At 34.9% G+C, this 14,850-nt stretch overlaps 1 pseudogene; it reads left to right on the top strand.

The window, feature by feature from the left end:
- The first annotated feature begins 1,057 nt into the window (after window positions 1-1,057).
- On the top strand, window positions 1,058-14,285 carry LOC18605752 (structural maintenance of chromosomes flexible hinge domain-containing protein GMI1-like; annotated as a pseudogene).
- Window positions 14,286-14,850: the final 565 nt, after the last annotated feature.

Below are 14,850 nucleotides of genomic sequence, written 5' to 3'. Positions count from 1 at the left end.
CGAATTACTTTCTATAAAAAGCAAAATTTAACTTTGAATTATCAGGTTCAGAGAAGTGGCAACCAAAAGCTAAGTCTGTCTATTATGAATAGAGCAGCATTACTGCTATAATGAATTACTAGCGATAGAACAGAGAAACGTAATCGTAAAATAGTTCAGCTCAAACAACCAATCAGAATTTCAAAGGTGACAATGGTAGACTTACCAGCAATTGGAACAGAGAAAGATAATGATAAAACTTCTTTTTATTTCTTTATAGCAATAACAATAAATATTATTAACATAATTTTATTTTGATCGTTGTCATGTTTTAATTATATCATAATTTAACATTACCTTATGGTTAAAAATTTAAGTTCATGAATTGTATGTTAAACCATTTAACTTGAGACGAAGGGGGTGAAAAGTATACATCATATTGTACCTAATGAACAAAAACCATGCCTGACTTTGTTCATTAACAAAATGAACAGGTTGTTCCCAAAGAAGAAAGAAAGAGAAAACTAACAGATTGATTTTGGTCCAGGACCAGCTGATTGTCCACGTGTCCGCCCAGGAAATGAGGTCCCACATCCAATCCGTTCATTAGCCAATTGACTTGAACTACTAGTTTTTAACAACGACCGACACAGTACTCTTACACGTGTCAAGCAAAGACGGCCCTTGCGCATATCTCCCATGCTGATTTGTTCGACCCCACCGAATATGCAAATATCCTTTAACCTGCGACCTATGCGCGATTCGCACCAGTAAAGACTTCATCCGACCGTTCATTGAGGCGGTTCGTTTCCCTCTCGTGCTTACGTGTCGATCAGGGAGAGCATCACGGACGACTCTCAGCTGCTGCATGTTTATATTTAACATTTTATAGTACTCTCTCCACCCTCAACGCAACGGTCCGATGGTCCTCCCTCTGCTCTACGAAGTGGAATGCAAGAGTCTCTTCATTTTCCATTTTCTTCTGTCTCTGTCACAAACTCTCTAGAAAAACCCTAACCATCCTATCTGTCTCTGTCTAAACCTCCAAAAAGAAATCGTTCACGTAGAGTCAGTGTAACGCCGTGTTAGACAAGTTTCATTCGTAGGGCTTCGAAGGAGGCCGTTGGTTTTGGAAGATGAAGATCATGCTGATGATTCTTACAGAGTTTACCGCTTCAAAGTCCTGTTCCCTAACGGGACTAGCGTGGAGTTGTTTTTAAAAGACCAAAAGCCAGAAATATCGTTTGAAGATTTTATCGACTTGATCAGGGTCGAGTATGATTATATCGTTAGAAGCCAGCGTCAGTCGGTTAAACGAAAAAGAATGATAAATTGGAAGAGTGAAAAGTTATATCCTGAAGGTGACATAGGCAGTAAAATAATGAGTCAAATCAAGTTGCGGCATTTTAAGCCCCTGAAGTGTCACATTCTACGCCTTCATGGGAGTATTTTAGTTGCCTAATTGTTTATGCAGTTTGATTTGCTAAAGAAAAATGGTTTAAGTTCATGACACAACAAAAACGTGTTTTTAAACCCATACTTGTTTGGTGTTGTTAACATAATCTGGATGGTTCTGGAGAGGTTGCCAATACTTATGAGGTAGTGTCTTTTCCATCTTTCTCTCTATTCTTTCTCGGGGGGAATTTGTTTGCTTATTGTTGGTTTATTTTCGTTGTTGATAGTTGTAAGCCTGTCTTGCTTCTTTGTAAAACCGGATGTCTTTTACTGAGAGGCCATATTTACTATTGGGATGAATTTTCTTGGTCAGAATATGTGGGATTTGAAGCCGGATACGGATTTGTTAATGGAGTTACCAGAAGAATACACTTTTGAAACTGCTCTTGCGGATTTGATTGTAAGTTTCATCATGCTACTGGGATTCTGGATTTTGTTTTATCCTTAATTTTGTTCTTTTGGTAGGCGCGTTTACTCTTCTACTCGTTTAACAGGACCATTCCTTGCATCAGTATGGTTGAATGGTAAAAACAAAAGGAGATTGATAAGGTTTGAATTTACTCGTGAAATGTGATGATTTATTTATGATTGCCATTTCATTGCTGCATGATTATTCTATATATGGTCTGGTTCTTTTTTTTTTTTTTTTTTACTGGAATTTATTCTATAATGAAATATAATCTAAGTTCAAATAGTAAATTGGTGGTGTAGAGAAAATGAATTAAAATTTGATTGCATATGTTACTAACTGAGATTAATGATCATGGCCAATTACAGTAGCTTTAGAAGTGTTGTTTATTAACACTATAAAAGTTGTAGATTTATGTCTTTTTGCTAGTTCCAAACGATTTTGTTGATAGATGTCGTGGTTCAGAACTTGTTTGAAGTCTATCTTGTTCAAACATGATGCCGGATCTTCCGTCCGTGTCTATTTGAAATCTGTTGTATTCCACCATCACAATTATCATGTAAAGGCATTTTTCTACCTCGTCTTTATGTGATCGTGTATCATGGGCATGCATGTGCTGCTTTTTCTTCATATAACTAATTCAACCTTCCTTTTATACTTATTTCTACATCATAAAATGGTTACATCATACGGTACTGTAGATGGCCATCTTAATATTTTTGCAGTGTGAATGTTCTTGAGAATACAATCTCAATTTTTGACACTGGGCCTGGAATGGACAGCAATGATGAAAACTCTATTGTTAAGTGATATGCTTTACAAATTCTTCTTGCTCTTCTTTATTTTTAAGTTTATGTTGTATTAGCATATCCTTAGGGTATGTAATTAGATTCAGTGATGTATTCTAATGCTCTAGTTTTTGGGCAGATTTTAGATGTCTTGTTCATCACCCCACCCAAGCAAAAAGAAAAAAAAAACCAGAAGATTCCTTGAATTTGGGAAGTCAATAACTTTTAGTAACCAATAACTCAGTTTGCAATTGACTCATTCATAATTTAACTTTCAGTCTAACTTGTTCAAACATCAGTGGGATGTATTTGGAAGGAAACTTGCATTGGTTACTTCCATAAGGGGTTTCTAAAATTTAATATTTGATATTGTACAAATGATTAAGATAATTTCTACTGTCTAAAAAGAGAAAAAAGAAAGAAGATAAGAACGAGGCTGACCCCAAAGAGAATAATATATTCTTTTTCAATTTTAGCTCTAAATTGATAGTCTGCCCTTGGTTTTTTTTAAAATTTTCTTTGCAATATTTTTAATCATATTTTATTTTTAGCATATTGCAAATTAATTTTTTAAAATGTTGGCAGTGTAGTGACATTGTGCGTAATTTTTTATCATGCAAATTCAGGAAAAAATTTGATTCAAACTTGCCCATATTTCACATAAATTTCTATTACTGTTTGTGTTTCTTAATTATCAGTTTTTTAAAGGTTTGCTAATGAAATTTTACTTATTCTGCTCATTTTATTTAGGGAAAGATGGGTGCCTCTCTAAACAGATTATGTAAAGTACAGGCAATAGGGTGCAAACCTCCATACTTAATGGTAAAAATTTTTGTGGATTTCTGTTCCTTTTTCTTTTGGTTGTATGCGGTAGTATCTCCGTTTGAAATGCACGTACTTGGACTTTGTTCTTTTTTCTTCATGCTCTTAGTTGGTATCATTTTCTATTTAATCCATGTATGACATCTGAAAAAAAGCAGTGATCTCTATGGTGGTTAGTTTTACCCCCTACCATATTTGAGTAGGCATGCATTCACTGTTTTCACTAATTAGGTGCAAGTGTGTGTTGGATTAGTTTTCCTTTAGGGTTTTACCATCTTTCTGTTGATCAGAGCCATTTATTTCTATAAAGAGATTGCGATGTTCAAAGGATTTTATGGTGATTTGATGTTTTTCTCCATTTTAATATCAACTTACTCTGCACTATGAAAGATGGCAATTGTTCATTTCTCTTTATACGATCTCTGAATTTGTCAGTTAGAAGCACTTTTCTGTGACAATGCTGCCCTTTTTGGGCATGCTTGGATATGGAGGACTTATGGCATCTATGCATCTAGGGAGGTATGACCTCTTGGAAAAATTGATCATGCCCCTACCTTTTTTTTGTTCTGATTAATGAATCATGATATGATAGATTTTCATGGTTTTTTTTCTTCTCGTACAACTGCGCTATAATTTTTTCCATGAGAAAAGAGTCCAAGAAAGTTTACACATTACATTTTGGGCGAGAGGCTATACTCAGCAATTCTAATCCTGAACGTACTTGGAGGGAAAGCATGTTCTCTGAGCTCTAATTTCCCTAAAGAGTGTAATATCTCTCTGTCTCTATCTTGTTTTAGAAAATTGCAGTATTATTATCTAGAAAGTTTCTCATACTTTTGTTGCATTATTGTTATTGTATGTTCTTTTTACTTTAGACTGATGGTGGCATCAGGGATGCTTCAGAAGATGAAATTAGAAATCTCCTCATGAGAGCTTTACAAAGGTTTACTCTGCTGCACTTACTCTTGGTGTATTGTTGTCTCCAGGGCTAGATCCTTAATCCATGTTCCCATGTTCCTCACTTTTCATATTAGAGGTTTTGTGCATGTGGTGAATTTCTTTGTTCCCTATTTTGATTTGTCAGATCTTCTAGGATGTTACAGTCAAGTATATTATTTCACATAGTTGCTGTCCTATTCTGCCTGTTTATTTTGGACTGTTGCCTGTTGTCCATTTCTCAGTATGTGTGACATTAAATTGTCATGGACATGTGTAACTGGTTACACTCTGCAACGTTACCACATTACATAGGCAGAATGGATGGTAATTTTCAGGACAAGGCATGGTCAGCGATAAGTTGGTAACTTTCAGGAAAAGGCATGGTCAGCAATTAGTTGAAAATGTTATTTAAGATTTGCAGGTGGTTTTTATAAGTTCTTTGAGGAGTTTACTGCCTCTTTTCCATCTATAACCATTTCTGAACGTTCTTTGTAGCTTGGATCAATATCTTGAAAATCCTGTTCACTTTATGCTGAAGATTTTTCACTACAAATTTATGCTGTGATTTATTGACAATATGAGGGATGGTCTTACGTTTATGGCTAAATTGGACAAAGATTTCTGGCAATTAGCTACTCTGTTTGTACAAGTATGCTTAGCATTTACACAAATATTGTAATGTGAGCCTTATTTTTTCTTTGAAATTATGGTATTATTATGCATTACTCAGGCATTCAGTTTGTCCATAACTTTCATTTTAGGTAGGTGACGTGTTTTCCGGTAATTTCTGAGTTCATATATTAGATTTTGATAGTTTCATTGTTTGAATCACTTTACAGGTGGAGATATTAAAGCCTAGACAAAAAAACTAGGACATTTTTAAACTCCTATGCAAGCTTAAGGACATTTACTTTCCATATATTCAGGTGTGAGTTTAATATTTTAAGTCCATTACAACTAGGTGACATGTGAAAGTTGTAATATGGAGTTGTTGGATGGGAGGAGTCAATCATGTCACAGGTGGCATGAAGCTGGTACCTCCCCCCTCCCCCTATGGTATCTTATCAGTAACCTTCTTTGCGATTTATATGGTGATGTACTATTTCTTTGTTTTTTTTTTTTTTGCACATCTACGTTGTTGCTACTTCGTGAATGCTGTATGTATATCAAGGAGCTAAACTATTCAAATTTTTGAATTTATTCTTTTTTGTCTGTTTTCTGCTCCTAATTTGATGGGCCAGTCAGGTGCTGGTACGTCTGCATTTAAAGTTTTGATTATGGTTTAATAGTTCACAAGAATTTAAGAATATGTTTGACATTTAACTAAGAGTGGATTCAGAGAGATCTTTTCCCTTCATAAATCTTGTCTTCATTTATTCGTTTTTGAATATGACTTCCTAGCAGACTAAGTATGTGCAAAGTTGTGTCTGCTAATTCAGTTTCTTGGTCTAGAAGTCATGTTGGTCTGGATATTTGAAGGATTGAGTAATAAGTATTTTGTAGTTAATTCTGGGGTCTATTCAAATTAAAAATATGGGCATTATTCTTTGTCTATTTGGCATTTTGAACAATTACATTTGGTCTTATTTGTCATATTGCCTGTGTATATGGCTCACGGGCTCACACTTCTAATGCAAAAGAAATGTTTATTAGGTATCTCTCATGTGAGGGTCCTACATCAATGAAGAGTAAGCTTTGATATCACTTGTCATGAGCCTGCACTTCCAACTCAAATGGCAAGCTTATTAGGTGGAGGAAGGCCTTTACTCATAAGTCCAACATCATCTTTTGTTGCTAAGGGATCTGTGACAAATATAAATATATATATCTATATATATCTTCATGTGCTTTTCTATCGTGCTTTATGTTTAAATATACCTTTCAACTTCGAAGCATTGAGTTGAATTTCACTTTCTTCTATACTATTGTTTAGTTGTAACTTTTTTAATTTATAGATATGTATTTTCGGTGTGTTTTGCATTTCTATTATCCAATCAACTTTGTAATTATACTAGAATCCTAGTTGGTTCTTATACATTACTTTGTTGGCCTGCAGTGTGATGAGTTGTCCAACGCTGGCAGGACTATTACATCTGTTGAGTTTCAGGTTTAGCTTATCACTGCTGTATGATTTGTGTTGTTTACAGTTCACTTTAAATATCGAAATGGAATATAAATTGCTGGAGGGAGAACACTTATGCGAGGATATACTTACTATATGAGGAAACTTTTCTGTCAAAAGATAAAAGAATGATGATATGTTACTTATGTTATCTGAATATGTATACTCATCTTATGTTAATCTCCTAGATATTAATTTGGACATGCTTTTTTCCTTTTCTCCTTATCGTTGAGTGGTTGGTAACCTTGAAAAAACTTTCGGGAGTATTGAAGGAAATTGCTGCTGTTCAGGTTAATGGTGTTGATTTGACATAAATTGAAGGGGGCAGAGCTGCAATCACCAACTTGCTTTCTTGCAGTGGTCCTGAATTTACCATACTGCTTCACTTCTCCCTAAAAAGGGAGAATGTTGCAACCAAAGGTTCTGGAAGTCATCATGTCTTGCTATTTACTGCTTTTATCAATTGCAATCTTGCTGTCAATGGAAGAGCAATGTTGTTTTGTTTAGTTTTAAGTTGCTGAGGTTTTATGTTTGCCAGGTTCAAAGGCTTCTGAAGGGACAAATGCTTGCCTCAAGTGTATTTATTTTCCCATACATCAGGTAATGGATTATTTGTTTTTCTATTTAGACTTTGTGGAAGTATATAAAATCATAGTTTACAGGGGAAAGAGAATATTGAGAGGATTTTGGAGAAGTTGGATGCTGAAGGATGTGGAGTTGGAGAAAACTATGAGAATTTTAGTTGCATCCCAATTTCATGTCTTGGTCGTTTACTTCCAGATGCTCGTTGGGTTAGTTTCCTATTAAGCTTATGAATATAATGTGGTTTTTCATGTGTCATATTTGGTAAGTGGCATCATCTTAAAGAATTTGGCATTTTGCAAAACAGATAGATTTATGTTTTATGGTATTAGGCAAACGTTGGCTTTTGTCTTGTGCATGTTTAAAACGACTTGTTCATTATTTATCTTACCATCCAAAATTCTGGTCTGAGTTTTAACTCTTTGGACGTATTCCATTTAGGCTGAAAGGCATGTTCATTTTTTCTCTTTCTAATTAAGGAAGTTGCCTTTCAACAGATGCACTTGCAATGTTATCTCCTATTAAATTCTATTTGGAAAAATGTCCATAGTTATTTCACCTTTTGTGCACGCTATTTTGGTGGTGTGTTGGGAGGCATAGTACCTAAAACCCTTATCTTAGCCTCTCTGGAGTTTCTTTTCTTGTACTATAGATGTCTGCCTAAACTGAATTGAGAAATACATGCACATTTGAAGGCTTAAAAAGGAAATGTTTGGGGACACTCTAGAAACAAAAGGATGTGATGGTCCTTTAAGTGTGCAGATTCTACTTATAATTGTCAAAATTACCTTAAGATATCCGGGAATAGGGTTCTATCACTCTATCTTCGTAGGTTTTTACCTTAACTTTAACCATTTATTTGTGCATCTGGACCAATGGTAATTGGTTTGCCATAATTTCATACACATTAATGCTTCAGTGTGGTGTGCTGCTTGGTGGGGAACCCCAAGATTTAATATATAATGTACCTGCTTCATTAAAGGCATTGCTTCCTTTTATGGATTTGAGGCAGCACAAGGGGGATAAGTCTCGCTTATTGAAAAGATGTTGCTTGAGGGTTAAATGCTCTGTTGGTAGTGTTCAAAATTTATGAGAATATATATTTATACATGCTTGTAATGTTTCTTACTTTCTGTAAAAAGAATATGACTCAAGAAAACTCGTTTTTGGTTGCGGAGACTGATGCTGGCTTCAATCCAACGCCATTGAAGGTAGGCAACTTTGTGCGTTCTACTCTTTTCTTTACATGGATGGTTCCCGTATTTGCCATAGCTTGCTGTTATGTTAATACTTACTTTTCTTTTGGAACTTAAGTTGTTAGGTGGCTTGCTTCTAAGTGTTAGAGACAGTATTTTGATTTCTTGATGCGATTCCTTATGCCCTGCTACGTATATATTGGAATAATGGTCTTATGTGCGAAGATGTGTATGTATGTTGCATTTTGCTATGTGTTGAGAATTACTTGTCAAGTGGTTGGTGGTACCGTGCTGGATCAGTTACAGCAATGATGGAAAATGTGCTATAACACAGCTGTAGGATATCATTATTTTAGTCTTGAGAACCATTTTACAAGTTCTTTTGGTCTGAAGCTTATTTATTAAGGCACTTTTCCTTGTTCAAGGGCAAAGTTTTAGTTAAAATTTAGTTCACCCCCTGTTGCTGCAAGCAGTCTAACAATCTCTGCTCAAAGATGAAGGGCACTCACACAAAATATGTTGCTTAATATATAGGGTTGTCCACATACAACATTCATATGATGATTGACAAAAGAGTTTATAAAGAGCCAAAGTAAGTTAATCAAATTGATGGATTGGACTAGTTTAAATAACGATATGATTATGTTGTTTATCTTTACAGACTGACTTGGTGCACCATAATCCTTTTTCCATTGCTCTAAAGAGCTTTGGCTGCAGGCATGTGGAGAAAGAAAAAGGTGAACTTTGTTTTTGGTTGGGGTCCATGTCAGATATGGGATTTTGTACTCAGTATACGTTTTTTTTTTATTCCAATCATTTTGATTCTGTAGATGTTGATGTTGAAATATGTAGAGGCGGCAAACAGTTAACCTTTCTACAACTGGAAAGGGAGTATCAGGATTGGCTTCTTCAAATGCAAGACAGTTATGAAAAAGAAATCCGGTCTGGTGCGGATCAGCCAGTACTTGTTGTCGGTCCTTTGAACAAGAAGGCACTAGGCATATCATATGATGGTAACATTATCTATAAGCAGTTTGATGGTATATGGATGTTTGATAATTTTTTATATTTTCAACCTCATAAGTTTGCTTTATATAAATTTTGCTAAATAAGATTAGGTCTGTATTTGTCATTAATTTGCTTCTTTCAATCCTGTTTTGGTTGACATTACTTACTCATATATTGTCTTTTTTCAACTTGCAGTTATAAGGGTTCGTAAAATTCTTAAGAGAAAGGGAGTATTGTGGGAAAGTGGCCAGAGAATCAACATTCTTAAGGGTGCATGTGCAGGGTTTCATAAGAACAGTGTCTATGCTACTTTAGAATGTTTTTTGATTGAAGGATTTCAGGGGGGTTTTGGTGGTAAGCAATATATTTAAACACTGAAGAAGTTCAATATACCAGTATCTTTAACTTAATTATTGCATTTCGTACATCTTTATACTCCGGTGATGTGTCTGATGTTTTCGTTAATATGTTTTATACAGGAGAAGCTCGTATTATATGCAGCTGACCTGCTTGTGCAGCTGCTTTCTAAGTTTCTTGTAGTTTTTGGTGTTAATTCATCATTGTTTACTTATATACTTCATTTCTGAAATGGAAGTTCACTAGGTCTATCGAATGGCTGTATTCTATCTGTGAAGGATGCAAATGCCAGCTTTGATATTCGCAATTCATTATCTCTTCCAGTTAGTGTAATTAATTCTGGAAAGGTTAACTTTTATCGTTTGTTCCTATAGTGCTATGAGATTTCCCCTTTCATATGTTTGCATAACATGCTGAATTCTGAGCCATTTGCAGTGCCTAGCTATTGATGATACTGATTGGGATTGTCAACTTGAGAAACAATGTCAGAAGGCTCCCTCAAGAATTGACTTGCTGAATGTGAAACTGTGTCAAGAATTGAAGGTTGATGGGTTTGGTGATTCTTATCTGCTCATAATAGAACTGTCAAATAATTTTGGCATTGTCACAACAGAATGTATAGCCTTACAGATTGCAATCTCAATATCAACTTGCATGTGTGTGATATTCAACAAGCAATCCTCTATCTTCTTGGCGAATAAATTGGATAATCATTATTTTTTCCTTCTCTTTGGTTCTATTAGTTCAAGCATCTTCAGCCCAACTTTATTTCGATAATACTGGTTTCTTGTCTTAGGCATTGCCAGCTGATGCCACATTACAAGCTGGACTAGTTCCTCCAAAGGAAATTGTGGCTGTTCTTCATCCAAGGAGTTTTGGTTCTTCTAGTGCTTCAAATGACTTGGACCAGAAGGAGATTCTGAAGATTAATTTAGAGATGTCAATGGAAGTCAATTTTAGAAGAACCAAGAACCATCAAGATGTTAAACATATTTACTCAGGCAGAATTACACCTTCATCCTGTAAAGGGTTTAATGGCTTGTACGTATTCCCACTTGGTGCAAGTTCCCACACTTGTTTCAAGAAGCAGGCATATGTACCTTTTTATTCTCTGTTGTGAGTAATTCAGAGACTTCTTTATTTCTTGTTTCCTACTTTTATTTTTATTATCTCCTATGTTTTGAAATTTTTTTGATCATGCAGTCTAATGGAAGCTCACATTCATTAGGGACATTCAGGTTGACAGAATTGCAAGAAAATGCTGCTGGTAGTGCCTTGGCATAAGGTTGGGAAGTGGCAGCTTCTGAGTGATGGGAAGATTCCTTTATATAATGTGAGGTAGGAACTTGAGGATATGTGTTGCGGATTTGCTGTTCAATGAACTCCCTACCAAATTAAGTTAAATGTGTTTGGAATTAATATTCTTTCTAGAAATACATTTTTATCTGGCACCACTTAGGAGTTTTAAGTTTTAAATTAGATTGGCATCATAGTTGTTTTCTGTAAGATTAATTTTTCATAACAGAAAACATATTCAGCTTATTCTTTATTTGCCTATTTTACTCTATGGTCCTTGGACAGGGTCGGTTCATGTTTTCCATTTATTTCTATCGCATGCTATGACATATATGACAATTGGATGCCATTTTCCTCCATTCCTGACTTCAAGATCAAGCTTATTATGAATGAAGGTTTGCTAGTTGATGTAACCAAGATGAAGCCATTCCTTTCTTCTGATAAATTGGTCCTTAATATTGAGGTATGTATCTTTTATGAAATTTATTTTCCTTTAAAAGACCTTACATCTATATGCCTAGAAATATGGACGTCATTTTCTGCACATCTGCTCTTCTTTTTTGGTTTTTTTTAGTGCTGCAGCATGTCATGATTGAAAGTAATGAGTTGGACTCAATAGGGCCTCATTATGCAGCCACCTTGATGATATATTCAAAAGATGAGTCGGTGTCGATTTCTGTTGAATGTCAAGGTGCCCTGCTGTATTTTTGTCATCTGCATGTAAAAGCATCACTAGAGAAACAAATTTTTATTTGATTTATAGTACAATGTTCTGAGCGTTTATCATGTTGAATTTTTTTGGCGCATATCAGTTACCCCTGGAGCTTTACGGAATGCCAAAGCCTGTCCAGAAGTTCTTGGAAACCAATTACTTCCAGGCTTCATAATTGAGCAGCTCATACTAGAGATGCAACTCTTTTATCATTTTGACGCCCTAGATTTGCCTGAATTATGATTAAATTCCTCTTTCAATAAGTTGTTTGGTTCTGCATATAGAGGGAGAGCGTCCTTTTATTTGCCATGTTATTAAAAGAAAGTAGTTAACTCATTCTTTCTGCCTAAGCATTTGTGTATTAACGCGTGGTTGTCACGTTCAAGCTCTCAAGGATGTAATTTTTGTTGAATTGTTCACTTATGTAAATTTCTGTTGCTCAATATTACGTTATGAGCTGAGCAATAATTATCAATAATTGATAATGGATGTGGCAGAATCTTTCCTAGAGCTTTACAATTCAGTTGTAGTAATTCTCTTACCTTCCCCGTCCTGTTTGTCTGAGCTTTTTTTCATTAGTTAGAATAATGTTCGAATCAATTTAGTAAATGCATTAGTTCGGATAAACCTAAAAGTGAAAAAATATCTTTGGCTCTCCAAAATATGTTTGAGTTGGAGTGCAAAACTTTTCACTGCTTCTAATGCATCCCAATTTTTTTATTACTTGTAGCATGCCTGCCATCAAATGAAAAAACTGCTTCTGATGCATCCCAAATTTATTATCTACCAAACTGAAAGATATAGTGAACAGGGCATCGTTACATAACATAGAGTTTTCCCTTTTGATGGATGCCATGAAGTGTTCTATTTTGTTAAAGGTTACTGTATTTTTTTTCTAATTTGAAAATTTATTTGAATTAACATGCTTCAAACAGATTGTTCTTTTGTTTTCTTTGTTTTAGATGGGTATTGTATTCTCATGCATTAATCATATCACAATATACTATCCATTGTTTAAACCATTTGGCAATGTTTGGCGTGCAATCCACATTATGCTACATCTCCAATCGGTATTATGGTCTGCACTATATTTCATTCCTTTTCAGATATTTTTGCTGAATTGTGAATTTACCTTGACTTGCATTGTGGTTTTTTTAAATATATATATATAAATCTCTTCATTTGTTAACTCAACTTTGAGTACTTTACAAGGGTAAATGTTATATTCTGGATATTAAGTTGTAATATTTGAAATATCTTGAGTATCTGGCACATGGAAGCAGATTATAGGTATATCTCTGAACTAGTATCTTCAAGTCACTAGTGAAGCTGGTGTAAATAACAAACAGGGAATAAGATTGTTATATGAACTTGTAGATTGCTTGTTAAAGATGACATATTACTAACATGGTAATTTATTTCCCTCAGATGTTTGATGCATATGGCAATCATGTTGCAGCGGGTGTGGAAGTTCAGTTCCACTTGGATGGATTTGTTATCCAAGAACATCTAGGCTCAAAGTATAAGGTTAGGTTCGTTAAAACATTCTATACCCGTACTCTATGAATAAACAATATTGCAAAATATATTTGACATTCAGCAAAGTTTGAAGTTATCTTCTTCGGTGTGGTATTAGGTGGAGAGAATGTCATAATTCGTATTTCTCAGTTGATGCTCTCTGAGCATGATGGTGATATTTGGTGGTCAAGATGGTGTTCAATTTATAATGTGCAATCTGACAGCAGTTTTCCAAATGTAGGTGGATGACCGGGGATGCATTGACCGTGGGTGCCTATTGAAAGTAACTGCAGGTTATGGAAAACCAGGTTTATAGCTTTAGGGTTCAGCTAACAGGTCTTTCCTGGTAAAGTGGTCCTTTATGAAACAAATTTCCTTGCAATATTTATGACTAAATTTGTATTGGTCATTCATACTTTATATTATTATTTGTAATTTCAGTTAGTTTTTCTAGATTGGTGTTGATAGTGTTTTTTCAATACTCACCACATCCTAGGGGACTCAATATTGATGGTCCTTACATAGGATGCAAATGACCAAAATTTAAGTATTGACTATACATTTGTGGGCTCTTATTCATTTATTTGGTGTGCATGTGTGTGATTATCTAGTCATCCACAATTGCAAAGATTAGATGTGATTCCAAGACAAAGTTAATTGATAATTCTTGTGAAAAGAAAAGGTTAATCTGAAGGTAGCTAATCTTTTAATTCGTATTCATTTATAGAAGCAGCTTTAGCTTATTCTTTCTCTTTCACAATTTGTAGTCGGCTCAAACCTTGGACTAACATGTAAAGTTGCAGTTGCAATTGCTCTCTCTGTTTTACATGATGATGAAGTAGTTTTAAAGAAGAGTTTCAAACTGATAAAAGGGAACTAAGAATTGCACCAATGGTTAGTATCTATTTCCTTCTGTTTCAGTTTCGTCTTTCAGACTTTTCACTCAAATTTCTCTCACCTTTTCTGTTATTATTACATGTGTTCTCTGGTACCAGAGCATTGCATTGCTGGCTTTATACTGGAAGATTTAGCTTTTGAAGTTGTAGATTCCCAAAATTCTGGTCTGTCTTTTAACTCTTTGGACAAATTCTGTATTGGCTGAAAGGCACGTTGATTTTTTCTCTTTCTAAATAAGGAAGTTGCCTTTTAACAGATGCACTTGCAATGTTATCTCCTATTAAATTCTATTTGGAAAAATGTCCTTCATAGTTATTTCACCTTTGGTGTACACTATTTTGGTGGTATGTTGGGTGGCATTGTACCTAAGACCCTTAGCACTAACCTCTCTGGAGTTTCTTGTACTATAGATTTCTGCCTAAACTGAATTGAGAAATACATGCACATTTGAAGGCTTAAAAGGGAAATGTTTGGGGACACTTTAGAAACAGAAGGATGTGATGGTCATATAAGTGTGCAGAGTCTACTTATAATTGTCTATTTCATCTTGTAAGGCATTATTTCTCCGTCAAAATTAGCTTTAAGATATCCAGGAATAGGGTTCTATCACTCTATCTTCCAAGGTTTTTACCTTATCTTTCACCATTTATTTGTGCATCTGGACCAATGGTAATTGGTTTGCCATAATTTCATTGACATTAATGCTTCAGTGTGGTGTGCTGCTTGTTGGGGAACCCCAAGATTTAATAGATAATGTATCTGCTTCATTA

Source organism: Theobroma cacao, chromosome 3, assembly GCF_053813885.1.
Source record: "Theobroma cacao isolate CCN51 chromosome 3, ASM5381388v1, whole genome shotgun sequence".
Lineage (NCBI taxonomy): Eukaryota > Viridiplantae > Streptophyta > Magnoliopsida > Malvales > Malvaceae > Theobroma > Theobroma cacao.
The sequence above is the reverse complement of the archived record's forward strand: the minus strand, read 5'-3'. Positions and strand labels throughout refer to the sequence as shown.